Source organism: Polypterus senegalus, chromosome 11 (assembly GCF_016835505.1).
Source record: "Polypterus senegalus isolate Bchr_013 chromosome 11, ASM1683550v1, whole genome shotgun sequence".
NCBI classification, from domain to species: Eukaryota; Metazoa; Chordata; class Cladistia; order Polypteriformes; family Polypteridae; genus Polypterus; species Polypterus senegalus.
In genome coordinates this window covers 158837388-158851693 of record NC_053164.1, presented here as the reverse complement: position 1 = coordinate 158851693, position 14306 = coordinate 158837388, and the positions used below count along the sequence as shown (strand labels likewise).

The 14306-nt window shown below is 36.9% G+C and overlaps 1 long non-coding RNA gene across 1 annotated transcript in view; it reads left to right on the top strand.

The window, feature by feature from the left end:
* The first annotated feature begins 6071 nt into the window (after window positions 1-6071).
* The window catches only part of LOC120539838, a 41956-nt gene continuing 33721 nt past the window's right edge, over window positions 6072-14306 (top strand). Inside the window, exon 1 of the long non-coding RNA XR_005635698.1 lies at window positions 6072-6162. This is a non-coding gene — a long non-coding RNA (uncharacterized LOC120539838). The remainder of the gene's footprint in view (window positions 6163-14306) is intronic.

The following is a 14306-nucleotide window of genomic DNA, read 5'->3' as shown; positions in this document are numbered from 1 at the left end:
TTCGCTGAGTTTGTGCCTGACCATCTCATCTTAATTTGCATAAGCACAGTCCTTCACCTGTGAATATTTTGTGGCAGCGTGTCTATTGAATAGCTGCTAATGGACGGCCTTAAATGGGCAGGCAATCGATTAGGTGGGAGGCATGATGATGCGGGACGCAACTCCGCCTCACACGGCAACCGAGCTGCAGGCTATAGCCGTATACATGGACAATAGTAGGTTCCACTTATGACCGTTACGCGTCGAATTTCAAAATGAAACCTGCTTAACTTTTGTAAGTAAGCTGTAAGGAATGAGCCTGCCAAATTTCTGCCTTCTACCTACACGTGAAGTTGGAGAATTAGTGTAGAGTGAGTCAGTGAGTGAGGGCTTTGCCTTTTATTAGTATAGATTACTATATATATATATATATATATATATATATATATATATATATATATATATATATATATGGATATATGAAACACTTTCTTTTTTTTGTTAGAAGAGTTGTTTCTTGCCCTGCAGACTTTGTGAATTAGACTGGTTTTGAAAATGTTCTGTTCATTTTCCTTTTTAATTTAATTCAATAGAAAACAATGACAGAACAATGCAACACTATAAAACTATAAAAAAATATATATAAATAAATCTGTAGTCCTTCCAATTCAATTTTTTCATGGGCTGAGTATATTGTAAGGCAACATAAATTAAGCTGACTTAAAAACTTTGGGGACAGTTGACAACTGGTTTGAGAAAAGCAAACTCCTTGGATGACATATATCTAGGAGATGATAAACCTTCAGGTACCTACAGCATGATCATTTAGATTTGATTAAGTCACCATCGATCCAGTCTAGGCTTTGTACAGTTTCATTTATGTTTGTATACTGAATTGTGTTTAGATGCGCTGATGCTTTGTCAGTCTGTATTGAGCATGCCAGCCCCCAGTTATTGTGACATTACTTTCCATATCCTAGAGTTAGTGATTTGTCTTAAATAATAGTTGTGCCAAACACACCACAACAAGATATGGAGTGAGTGAAAACAGCTAGCCACCTGTCATAAGGATTGCTACAGTTATAAATTAAATACATTAGTAATACTGTTTATTGTGAATAGGCTTATAAACAATTCCGTAAATAGTGCATAAACTGATAATCTTTCTATCCAGATCTTATTGCTAAGACTGATAGGGCATTTTATATATATAGACATGTAAATTATTATAGGTTAAGAGGCCATTCGGCTAAAGATTTTTTTAATGTTTCTGTAGTATAAAATTGACTGTAAATATGCATAAACCAGTGTAGTGATTTAAAGTGTTAAAGTTTTGCTGAATGTATGTAAACCACTCTTTTTCAAGTATTATAAAAATTATGCAAAAAATAAAATCATGCAAAAAAGTATTGTTACTTTTTGTATTTCAAAACATAGTGTGTATTTAATAGAAAGTAAACAGTTTCTGTGTGAACTTTTATTACTTCCTTTAGCAGAAGTGATAGCAGCTGTTAGAAGCTGTTTAGCAGAAGTGATACACCTGTTTTGAGGGATCTTCCTCCATTTTTCAATTATAAATAATCTCATAGAATTGGTAAATAAATGTAACAATGAACTTATAATAAACTCAAGAAAAGGACAAACATCTAAGGTAAATTTTTAAATTAGACTTAAAACCACTCAGGTAACGGAATCTCTCAGCTGCTGTGGCCAAAGCACTTCATTGTAACACTTGTCTAGGCACTTTTCCAGCTCTGAGCTGATGCAATTCTACCAATCCCTGGGCCAGCAGGAAAAACAAAAAAAAATGCAAGTAACCAGCACCACTTTCCTACATTCCACCATTACAAACAGAGAACACGTCAACATAAATAAATGAAACAATAAAAATAGGAATTATTATTGTTGTTAACCAAAAAATACACAACTTAAAAGTATTTACAAAACTGTGCAGTGCAGAGAACACCAAAGCAAAGAATGACAGAGCACAATTTACAATAAACAATGAATATCCAGTACTTACACCAATAACACAGGAAATTTTGCAAGAAAGAACAAAATATTCTGTAAAAGTTTGTTACAAAACACATTTTTATGTTCATTAATCACTCAAAGATTCAAATGAAACAATCCCCTACCGTCTCTTCATCAAGCCAACAATGCCCTCTCCCGGATTCACCACTAAAAGAAAAAGAATCCACTGTTTTATCAGGATCCTTCTTCTTCGTTTTTTTTTTTTTTCCCTTTTCTTACAATGAACCTGGGTTCACCTGTTGGAGTACTGCAGGTAAGTTAACTTCTCCAGTTTCGTTAATGCCTTGCCCCGCTTTCTCTCTGGTGCTGTTCACCTTCTCTTTTCTTATTCACTACTCCTTTTTAACCTTTTCCTTCCTAAATAATCTCACTTTCCTTAATGTCTCACAGGCTTCCCTTAGACATGTGCCCCTTTCACAGCCATTCTTACATGGACAGACTTGCAATATCATTTACCATTTACCAGAGCGATTGAAAGGTAAAAACAGACAATGACTGCAAAAAATGCATGAGAATTGTTACGGTTAATCTGGACATAACAAGCAAATGGACTCACACCCCTACATTTAAAAGTAACCAAAATCAAATTAAAATTCCTTTTATTCAGTAGCTAAACCATGTATGGCTTTATATACTAAGGAACCTTAAACACATTTTTATGGATTTGCAGTCCTTTATTTGACCTTGTGAAGAATCATGCTGCTATATTTTGAAATATTTGCATACTGCCAAAGTTTTGGGAAGAGTAGTTTAAACAGAATTGTAATAAATGAATGCTGCTTATAACAAAACCATGCACCTGCAGTTCTGCACCTGTAAATGATAGTTAAGATCTCACTTTGCGACTATACATTACATAAATAATAAAATGCAGTTTGTATAACATTATTCAAAAGTTCTGTAGTTCTTCTCTGAGTTAAAGGTCACTTGTAAATTTTGAACTTGAGAAGTTTTATAAGATTGCTTGTCATTCAACACCTAATGTTAGGAATATAATTCCTTCAAATACTAAAGCATTTTTTGTCATTAAGGTTTATACTGACATAAATTTGTATGACATTGGTATTAAAACAGTAAGATATATTGATCCTCCAAACTGAACCTTGAGGCCCACCTCAACTAACTAGCACTATGCAAGAGCAGGTCCTATCAGCAGAAAATAAACACTGCCATTGAAGAAGGTAAAATATGAACTAATACAGTACTAGCAAAAGATTCCTGTACAGTAAGTGTTATGGTCAATCATGGTTATATTTCTAGCAGCATAGAAATAGGAATACAGCACTCATTTACATCAGCTTTCATGCAGAAGCTACTCTTATGAATGCAGTTACTGTACTATGTTAACCTTGAAACTTGATTAAGAAGCTTTCAAAAAAACTGATTTAAAGAAAACTCTGACTTTTGTTTGGAAGTATGCACTTAACAGCTGTTCCGCCTTAGAGAAGGTGGGTGAGGTGCTAGAAATGATGTTGCCCACTGACTTGGTAGTCTTAGTGGGTAACTCCAATGTTCATGTTAGGAATGACAGCGGTAACTAAAGGAATGTGGTTGGGGGGAACATCCTGCCAGATCTGAACGAGAATGGTGAGTTGTTATTGGATTTCTGTTGTAGTCATGGATTATCCATAACAAGCATTATGTTCTAACAAAAGGAGACTCCATATCTGGTACCACAGCACCTTTTGTCAAAGGTCAGTGATAGTCTTTGTAGTTGTGTCATATGACCTGAGGCCAAATGTTTTAGACACTTCGGTGAAAAGAAAGGCAGAGATTCAAATTGAGGGGCATTTGAAAATAGTCTGGGAAAGCCCAGACAAGCAGTTATGGTTTCATGGGAATGTCTGGCTGAGGCTATTTGTGATCAGTTCAACTCCTACCTCAGAAAGAACTTGAGTCTAAATAGACCCTGTTCAAGAGCTCATTTGGGGAAGCAGCTTCTAAAAGCTGTGGTCTTAAAGAGGTTAGGACATCTCATGATAGCAACCCTAGGACCCAATGATGGACACCAGGGGTGAGGGAAGCTGTTGGACTGAAGAAGGTGGCCTTTAGGGAAATTCTGTCTTGGAGATCTCCTGACTCAGCTGAGAAGTATTGACAGGCCCATACATTGGAGGAGTTTGGAGAGGCCACAGAGGAAGACTATAGGATGACATTAAGGCTGTTATGCTAAACTATTCGGTGCTTCAGAATGGGAAGGTGTGACCTTGCCTGGACTGTGTTCAGCAATTACAGAGATAGTTTGGCCTAATTTGGGAAGATTGACAAGAGGTGACAGGTATACTTCTCAACCAAATTGGCATGCCCTCCTACCAGGAAGCAGCATTGGACAATTCCAGTGGGGAAACCCTACCACTGTTGGCAAAGGGTGCTGGAGGGAAGAATTTTTCTGGTAGCTGAGCTAAAGATACAGGTGGCACAATGTGAATTCTGGTGATAAGTTGAATTCTTTCACTGTGGGTGTTGGACTCCATGACAACTGTGCCTTGTCACCTTGTCACTTGTTTTCATGAAGAGGATATCAAAGTGCAGCTGAATATGTGAGGGTGTCCAGTCAGGGAGGATATGTGTACTTTTGTGACATTTGGCATGTACTCAAGCAATTTACTGTCAAGTGTAAAGCAGCTTTGATGAGGATCAGCTCCAGTGGATTGCTCTCCCCAACTAATTTGGGAATAACTGCCCTTAGTGGAGGAGTCAAAAAGGCTTGGAATCTTGTTCATGAGTGACACAAAGAGGAAGTGTGTGATCGACAAGTGTATAGAAGTGGCAGTAGCAGTTCTGCGGGCACTCTACTGCCCCATGGTGGTGAAGTGACAAGTAAGTCTAAATATAAAGCTCCCAGTTTACTGGTTGATCTACATCTCTTTTCTTACCTATGGTCATGAGCTGTGTGTAATGAGTGAAAGGATGATATTGTGAGTACAAGCAGCAGAAATTATGTTTCTTTTCATGGTGGCTTAGCTGACACTCTGTGAGGGGGCAAGGAGCTTAATGATTTGTAAGAGCCTATGACTAGACTCACTGATTCTTTGGACCGAGGGGACTGGGTATACCATAAACATGCACCCTGCATGGCTCCCCCTTCAGCTGCTCTGGGCATATCCCAGTTTGTGGAGACCAAGTACATGCCGAAGGGATTATATCTCTTGCCTGGTTTGGGAATGTCAGGGAATTCCTAAGGAACAGCTGGAATCTATAACTGGGGACAGAAAGTCCAGGCGGACCTGTTTGGTTCGCTGCTGCTGTGGATCTCACCAGGAAAAACAATTGAGAAGATGAGATAAATTAAAGCAGTGTGTGTTACACTAATATTATCTGTAAAACCAAATTACCTAGCTCACTTCACTTGGTATATTAAAGTGCTTTAAAAGTTTGTGTTAGTGGTAGATTCTTTGACTAGATTGGTTGACATAGTATCCATGTATTTTACCACTTGGTCAGACTTACTTTGTTAACTAATCTACTAAAGGTGATGATGAAACTTACTTTTTGCATTTAAACATTGTTTTTCTTAACAGCACATAGAATTTGCCCATATAAACCCTAAAAACTTAAGTACTGATTTTGATTAAACTTGAATTTCGTAGTATCAGCATGAGTTCAGACATTCAAAGGACATACATCTAGTTATCTTTTTTGTGGTAGTGGTTTGATTTAATTATAGAGTATTTGACTATTTTGAATAGCTTTTAGGTAAAGCAAAACATATTTCAGATAAGACCTAATAAAAAAACATAATTTATATAAGAAACAGACGTAGGCCTAATGGATGTTTTAATAATATTTTTATCTCCTTGTTTACAGCTATCTTTTTGAATCATATACTACTTATTTAGTTTCACTTGTTAAGCATCAAAGTCATAACTCGTTCAATTGTAACATATTGTTTGAGAATTATTTTTGTAATGATAAAATGGTAAAACAAATAGTAATATCAGACTGTTAAGAATGTAATGTTTGAGTTGAACTGTCCCTGCACTTAACATTTAAGATACATTAATTTTTTAAGGTAATTTTTTGCATAATCTTCTTTTTTTCATATTATTTGTAGCAAGCAAGGAAACCATATGATGTCAGAGATGTTATTGAGCAGTACTCACAGGGACATCTTAACATGATGGTGCGAATAAAGGAGCTGCAAAGGAGGTATATATTATTTTTTACAGTTGGGTTTTTGAGGAATACAAATAATACTGAAAATGGTGCTTCCTTACAGATAATTAAGTAGTTATCCTTCCATTCTTTTTACAGTAAATTAATGTAGAAAAGTATGATATAAATTCAGTTGCTCATTATGTTGGTTGGCATGGCTCAAAAAAAAAATCAGTAGCTTTAGTAGAGGAATAATCTATCTATCTATCTATCTATCTATCTATCTATCTATCTATCTATCTATCTATCTATCTATCTATCTTGTGGAGATCAGTCCGGCCTCAGACAGACACAGGACACAGGACTGATTTGGACAAGAAGTCCAAATCACACATGTTTATTGCTCTTCTTCTTCACTTATGCACAGACCCCAACAATGAGCTCAGTTCTTATTTGTCCTTTCTACTCTCCTTTTGCCGCCTCCACTCCTCTTCTGCAAGCTCTGTCTCCAAATAGAGTGAGGCGGCCCTTTTTATGTTATAAATCATCCTGATGATTTTCCTGCAGCACTTCCTAGTGTGGCGGAAGTGCTACAGTCCATTGCTTCGGAACCATTTGGGCATTCCTTTATAATGTCAAGCTTCATTAATTTCCCCCCAAGTGCTTCTCAGTGGCAGTTGGCTCGGATTTTTTTTTTTATACCCTATAAATCTTTTCTGTACATAATGTGCCTTGAATAATATATACAAATTGATGAAAGGTTTTAGCATTTATAAGGCCATGCTTTGTGCATTAAATCACTATGTATAAGCTGCAATTGAATAAGTTTTAACACAACTTAAGAATTATTAGCATTTTAGAGAAAAATAAAGAATATGCAAATACTTCAAATACTTCTGTACTATTATCTCAAAAAATTCCAGCAGGAATAATATTGAAACAACTGTTCACACAATTATAATAATAAGGTCTTTTAACTGCAGAGTCATAAACTGGTTACTGTGTTAAATAAAAATGATTTAATGGATAAGGTAGCAAAGGATTACTATTAGGAAGAGCACAATCTCTGATTTATAAACCTGTTTACTTAAAACAGTAGAGTATAATGCCAAACTGAGTATAAAAAAGTGCAAATTTAGAACATTATTAATTAGAGACGTTGATCATGTATATTCAGTTAAAAGCATGATATCAAGTAAATTGATAATAAAAATGTTTCCCTATACACTTGTGAAATTCAAGGACATGATCCAGTATCTTGAAAGATTCATTCAGAGGTCACTGTTCTATTGTTCGAATGGCATTGGAAAGAGAACAAAGAATAATGTTTGAAAGTTTCAGAGCAGCACAAAATATTAGCAAACTAAGCTGCTGTATAAGGCCATACAGCACTATTGCGGCCCCCATCTTCACAGACTGTGATGGAAAATTGGAAAGATGGGGAAGTGCAAGTTATCAAATGACCACTAAGCCATGGTGTTGGTGACTGTGGCATACCCCCAACCACTTTTGGTTTGCGTTGAACACTTGAAAGGGCCCCCACCCTCCAACCCAAATTTATGATTTCATTGATTTCTCCAAGGTCACCCCTCCCTTCCACCAGACACCCCTGTCTTTGTAAGACTTTGTAGTTAACTTGTTAACATGGGAGCTCAAACTTTTATTTTGCTTAGGATTTCACCAAGTATAAAACATAAGTTTCAAATGAACCACTATTAAGATTTTATCTGATGCAAAAAACATTTTCTGCAGATTGCAGAAATGATTAACTTCAGAAATGCAACCGTATCTGGTCCTGAGATGCAGTTGTTACCGGCTATGACCTTGGATGACCAGACAGGAAAATTCCTGTTTCTAAAGAAATTCAACCATACTGGACATAGAAAAAATAAACTATTTAAAAGGGTTATATTTCAAACTATACAGCATATTGCCTGAGGTTAGTTAAGAAATGTAATGTTAAATAAATTACATTAATCATAATTAGGAAAAGTTAAATACAGAGAAAGTGCAATAGAATATTTATATTGGCCTTATATTGTATGTCTATTCAAATGAAAAACTTTGTTTCACAATCTGCTATAACCATACTGCATACTCTCCCAATCAGGCCATAGACAAGAGTTAGAACAGTTAATGATCATTCTTTTAAATATCCAGAATTTAGCAAGATAAAAGACACCACTGCAGAACATATTTTACTTGCAACAAAGTCTATATTTGCTAGACATGGAATGCCAGGTACTTTATTTTCAGAGAATGGTTATGTCTACCAATGCAGAACTCTACTCAAAAAAGTTTAAGAAAGTAAGTGATTTTTATATTTTATATGGCTCCACCCACATAGTAGTGAAACAGGACAGTGAGGAGGGCCCCATCCAGCTCCCCTACTCCTGACGTAATGCTTCCTCCTCTTCTCGGCCTGTAGCCTCTGTCTTGGATTAGCACAAATAAATCAATAAATAAAAGGTATATTTGTCGATTATGCTGAAAATTATGAATGACATGCAACATTTTCTACATTGTAGAATGCAAAATAATTAAAGCTGTTAATATGTACATATGTTGTGAATATGAGCAAAAAAATAAGAAGGGGGATGTATATTCTAAATAAATATATATAGCTGGAGACACAGAATAAAAAGAACAGATTTGTAATGGAGGACAACAAAGGAGCATTTTGTTAACCAGTGCTTCTGGTGTGTCTTTTATAAAATTTTGCAAGGATCTGAGCGTGAAAATATGCACTCATTAAAAGGGAGAGAAATGCATATGTCAGTTGCGACTGTATGAATAAGCCAATCAACCTCATGCATATGCAATCACAATGCTGCAGACATTCATTGGCTGGCAGAGCAGTCTTTTAGCCTTACTGACAAGTCAGCCATCATGTACAGTACCATGAGCAACTTGTCTGCCAATGCTGCATTTCCTTGAAATAAATAAATCATAGGTTGACCCAAGCCACAATATCTGTCTCATCTTGGCATCACACATGATTTGTGTGTGTTAATGGAATGTTACTCCTTATAGTTAACAAAAGCAGCTTCAGTCTCACTAGATGCCATTATTGCTTTAAGTGCTGTCAATTGCCCCAATCAAATTCTGAAAATCGAAAGTTTCTTGGTAGCCTAAATCATCTTATAAAATAGGCATCATCATGAGCGGAAAAATAAATCCCACCAGTCTCTAAAAGCTTGATCCTCTTGAATGTGACAATTTGCATTGTTTTTGGGCAAATAACAACAACAACAACAACATTTATTTATATAGCACATTTTCATACAAACAGTAGCTCAAAGTGCTTTACATATTAAAGAATAGAAAAATGAAAGACACAATTATAAGACAAAATAAATCAACATTAATTAACATCGAATAAGAGTAAGGTTCAATGGCCAGGGGGGACAGAAAAAAAACAAAAAAACTCCAGACGGCTGGAGAAAAATAAAATCTGTAGGGATTCCAGACCATGAGACCGCCCAGTCCCCTCTGGGCATTCTACCTAACATAAATGAAACAGTCCTCTTTGGATTTAGGATTCTCACAGAAGGGCTTGATGATGATGATGGTCACGTAGACTTCTGCCATTTAATCCGTCCATCATTGTTGGAGCATCATGAAGCTATTAGTAGGTGGTGGTGGCACAGGCCATCACCACAAAGAAACCGGAAAAAGAAACAGAAAAGAGAGTAGGGGTCAGTACCGATTTTAGAGCCACCATGAATAGTTATTATGATGAATTGAACATACAGAGTATCAGGATTAAGTTAAAAAATGAAGTTATAAAAGGCCATGTTAAAGTAATATGTTTTCAGCAGTGTTTTAAAGTGCTCTACTGTATCAGCCTGGCGAATTCCTATTGGCAGACTATTCCAGATTTTAGGTGCATAGCAGCAGAAGGCCGCCTCACCACTTCTTTTAAGTTTTGTTCTTGGAATTCTAAGGAGACACTCATTTGAGGATCTGAGGTTACGATTTGGAATATAAGGTGTCAGACATTCCGATATATAAGATGGGGCGAGATTATTTAAGGCTTTATAAACCATAAGCAGAATTTTAAAGTCAATCTGAATGACACAGGTAACCAGTGTAGTGACATCAAAACTGGAGAAATGTGTTCTGATTTTCTTTTCCTAGTTAGGATTCTAGCAGCTGCATTCTGCACTAGTTGCAAACGATTTATATCTTTTTTTGGGTAGTCCTGAGAGGAGTGCGTTACAGTAATCTAGTCGACTGAAAACAAACGCGTGAACTAATTTCTCAGCATCTTTCAGTGATATAAGAGGTCTAACTTTACTTATGTTTCTTAAGTGAAAAATGCTGTCCTAATGATCTGATTAATATGTGATTTAAAATTCAGATTACAGTCAACAATCACCCCTAAGCTTTTTACCTCCGTCTTGACTTTTAATCCTAATGTATCCAGTTTATTTCTAATAGCCTCATTGTATCCATTATTGCTGATCACTAAAATTTCAGTTTTCTCTTTATTTAACTTGAGAAAATTACTATTCATCCATTCTGAGATACAGTCAGACATTGTGTTAGTGAATCAATAGAATCGGGTCATCAGGTGCTATTGATAAGTACAGCTGTGTGTCATCAGCATAGCTGTGGTAGCTCACGTTGTGCCCTGAGATAATCTGACCTAACGGAAGCATGTAGATTGAGAATAACAGCGGACCCAGGATAGAGCCTTGTGGAACACCATATTGGATATCATGTGTCTTGAGTTGTAATTCCCACAACTACCAAAAATTTTCTCCCTGTCAGGTAGGATTCAAACCAATTTAAGACACTGCCAGAGAGGCCCACCCATTGACTAAGGCGATTTCTAAGAATGTTGTGATCAATGGTGTCAAATGCAGCACTCAGATCTAAGAGGATGAGAACAGATAAATGGCCTCTGTCTGCATTTACCCGCAAGTCATTTACTACTTTAACGAGTGCAGTTTCTGTGCTGTGATTTGTTCTAAAACCTGACTGAAATTTATCAAGAATAGCATGTTTATTTAGGTGGTCATTTAACTGCATAATGACTGCCTTCTCAGAACTTTACTTAAGAAGGCAGGTTAGAGATGGGTCTAAAATTTTCAAGAGCTGAGGGGTCAAGATTATGTTTCTTAAGTAGGGGTTTAACTACAGCAGTCTTAAGACAGTCTGGGAAGACCCCAGTATCTAGTGACGAATTTACTATGTCAGAACATTATCAATTAGCACGCCTGATACTTCTTTGAAAAACCTTGTTGGTATCGGGTCAAGGACGCAGGTGGAGGGTTTTAATTGAGAGATTATTTTTTTAAATCAGGTAAATCTATCCTAGTGAAAGAGTTTAATTTGTTTATAACAGGATGCTGGGGTTTAGGAGGATCCTTAGTGTTGGGGAGATATACTATGTTATTTCTAATATCATTAATTTTTGATTGAAAATACAGCGACAGCCTCACAGGTTTCACTGGAAGCACTTAGGAGGCATTCCTTTGAGCTACCTGGGTTTAGTAGGCGATCAATTGTAGAAAATAAGACTCTGGGATTACTAGCATTGTTATTTATAATCTTGAGAAATAGCAGCGTCTCTCAAGACGGACAGTGTTATTGTATTCTTTTATTTTGACTTTTAATATTTCATGGTGGATAGTAAGTTTAGTCTTCCTCCATTGACGCTCAGCTCTACGGCATGTTCTCTTTAAATCAGACACTCTTTGGGTCTTCCATGGTATAACAATGCTAGAAGATTTTTTCACTGTCTTTTCAGGTGCAACTATGTCAACAGCAGCTCTCACTTTAGAATTAAATCTTTCCACCTTACTATTTACATTGTCCTCGCTATTATAGCTGGCACTATAAACGGACTGATTGCTTAAAATGTTTGTAAGTTTTAAAGCTGCTGCGAGTCAAAGAAGCGTTTTTAACAATATGCTTCTCATGAGTGTTTTTATCATTATTTCTATATTAAAAGTAGAAGAAAATGGTCTGATAGACCAATATCAATGATCTGTTTTATATCAACTTTCAGTCCTTTAGTAATCACTAAGTCTAATGTATGACCTGCTTTATGTGTAGGCTGATTTATGAGTTGTCTCAAATCAAAAGAATCCAGGAGGTTCATAAATTCTTTTACTTTTAGATCACACTGATTATCTATATGAAAATTAAAGTCGCCAACTATTAGGAGTGTGTCATAGTTAGTAATTAAAATTGACATTAAGTCAGAGAATTCCTCAAAAACGCGCGTTATATTTAGGAGGTCTATACACGGATAGTACTAGAACTTGAGAATCTCCATGAATAACAACGGCGAGATACTCAAAGGACTTGAACTTACCAAAACTGACATCTTTACATTTTAATCGGCTCAGTAAATGTTTGCCAATCCGTCCCCCTTTTTCCCTGGCGGTCTGCATGAGTAAAACTGTAATCCGGAGGCGCAGATTCGATTTAAAACTGCGCCATCTGAACAAGCCATGTTTCATTTAGTGCAATAAGATCTATTTTTATCACTAATAAGATCGTTGATAAAAACGTTTTGTTAGTTAAAGCTCTAACATTTAATAGTGCCATATTTAATGTTTCGGAGGTGCAGAGATGAGTACTATGCGTTTATTGATATTTGGAATAGGAACTAAATTATTATTATTAGCGCCGCTCTGTGTATATTTTTTGTTTAATCTGTGATCTGTTTTTATAGTTTTAATACATTGTTCCTCTAAAATAGTGATTTTAATTAGATTATTGGAGTTTATGCCGTATTTCCTAGGTTTTCTACGTGCATTGAGATTGCTTATTACAGTATTAATGTGTGCACTTTAACGGAAGACTCTATTAAACATTCATCATGTCCTGGCACAACAGTATTATTTCGGAAGGGGTTAAGAGCAGAGATAGATAGTCAAGAAAAACGAATTACCTTCGATATGTTTTCGGAGAGGACCCGGGCGCCGAAACTGTTCGGATGCAGGCCATCACGCTTGAAGAGACGCGCCTTTCCAAAAAGAGATTCCAATTGTTGATGAAACCGACATCCTTCTTCTTGCAGAAACCCTGTAGCCAGTTGTTCAATCCTAGCAGACAACTGTAGTACTCGTTGGATCGTCTGACGAGAGGTAGTGGACCCGAAACGAAGATCTTTGCCGATGGGGTCCTCTCCTTCGTGTCTTTAATCAAAGCTGCAAAGTCAGCCTTCAGGATTTCTGATTGTCGGTGCCTTATATCGTTTACGTCGGCATGCAGAACGATTGCTCCAACTGCCCACTCCTTGTGTTTCGTAGACTGCTGGCGACGGTTTCATTACATCTCGTACACGAGCACCGGGAAAACAAGAAACAAACGATTTTGCATTAGGGCATGCGATATTAAGGTTTCTAACGATAGAATCACCTACCACTAATACATCACCAGGTGCTGAAGGCGAAATGGGGACGCGGAGAGGGTCAAACCGGTTCTGAGATAGAATGCTCGCCTGTGCCGATGGAGGTGCTCTGGCCTTGAACCCCCGCCTGCATAGCTAAAATCCACCGAGGTCAGCAGCGGCGTCGCTCCTACGAGACGCTGGGTGAGGTCGGCACAACGCTGGGTTGATGTTTCGCCGGTTCCAGATGGCAAGGACGGTTTATCCAACAGCCGGGCCTTCAGATTTCTCAGGTATCTCCGTCGGGACAGGAGTTTCTGAATCTGTTCATCAAGTGCCTGGAGTTCCTCAACTACGATTTCAACACGAGTTACCCTACTGTCAGCCATTTTCTGCTTCCTGCCCTGGGAGAAATGAGAGAGAGAGAGGTTAGACAGGAACTGGACCCACCAGAAAGTTTCCCACCAGAAATAAGCCATGTTGTGAGTAGTTTACTAGACAGATGCTATCAAACGGATGATTGCTGACCTTAAGCCCCACCCCCAAATATGATTGATGGCTTTAAGCCCCGCCCCTAACATATGATTTATGAAAATATACTTTATTAAAATATGCTTTATGAAAATAAGAAAATATCAAAATATGATTTATGAAAATATGAACATATGCAAATATGAAACTATAAAAGTATGAAAATATATTTATGTTAATATGATTTATAAGCTATAAACCTATGACACGTGGCTTTATTTCATAAACACTAGATTCAATATTAATATTAGTTAGTTAGCCAATAAAAGGTGTCATTTTGCTTGGCTCTTCTCTATATTAATATTAAGAAATTAAA